We start from the raw sequence: 1,174 nt of genomic DNA, 5'->3' as shown, positions 1-1,174 counted from the left end.
TTGATAGTACTGTATATAGTAGAGAATGACAGAAAATAGGTTGAGACAAGGAGTGACATGCAGCAAAGGTCGTCGAGAACGGGATTCGAACCCCTGACACGCTATATGTGGTATGTGCCTGGACAGCGGGTGCCCCCACATCGAATTATTCATTTTGTGATGCCTCATTCATACAGAGTGAAGCTTTTATTTGCGGTGAAAAGTTGCTTTGATATTTGCATTCTGTGCGCACATTACAACGGTTTTAATTAATGCGAATTAATTTGGTAACCCATCTGAATTCCCCCCCCCCCCCCCATTAATTGAAGAGCTGGAGAGACAGGCAGACCTCTGTTACAGAACAATATATAGCAATGATTACCATTACAATATAGAGCATTATTTGATTTTTTTTAACATATTTTTGTTTTAACCAAAAAGACAAACATTGATCGAAGTCCCCCAGGCCAGGGGTCTATGGTACTAGACACCATTGTTTCCCTACACCAAATCTCTCGCCAAAATAGCCAGTCTACAAGCTCACAACGCGTTGCGCTGATTAAACCATGACTTGCAAAGGTTAGGGGGTTTGACTTAAAGAAATTAGACAGTACAGAATTAATCTCCTGCTTAGTCATTTATGTTGCATCTTCATGACCACCACAAAGCTGTGGTTTATGCTGTTCACACCGACACATCAAGCTAGAAGACAGTGAGGAACCGTGTTCACTGGATGCTAGATGTGCTGAGGAACGTTTTGCGTTATGTTGCACAGAAATACAAAAATGTTCATGTTGAATTCTTATTGATGTTAAGACAATAAATACCTGTGATGTGAACCATAATAATTGAAATTCTTTCTTTCAGGGAACCTTCCAAAACTTGTTCACAAGCACTTGCAACCGCATCCCAGTGCAGCATCTCTGGGAGTTCACTCCTATTCAGGAGTAATGAAAGCAGACTGAAATTCTTTCAAATATTTAAAAACGTATGTTTTGGCATCTGTATCTGGATACCCAGCCCTGAATTACAACTACATAAAAAATAAAATACAAATAAAAATGTCATTCCTGGAAAAAGAAAAGTAGTGCTCAGTCATGACTTTATTTTGTTCAGAATACTGTGCTTAACTTCAGAGTACAGACTTATCTTTAGGAGGCAAATGAAATGAGCAAAAAATACACAACCAAAAGGA

The sequence above is a fragment of the Gymnoscopelus microlampas genome (genome assembly GCF_963454915.1).
Source record: "Gymnoscopelus microlampas genome assembly, chromosome: 10".
NCBI classification, from domain to species: domain Eukaryota; kingdom Metazoa; phylum Chordata; class Actinopteri; order Myctophiformes; family Myctophidae; genus Gymnoscopelus; species Gymnoscopelus microlampas.
This window is presented reverse-complemented; position numbering follows the sequence as displayed.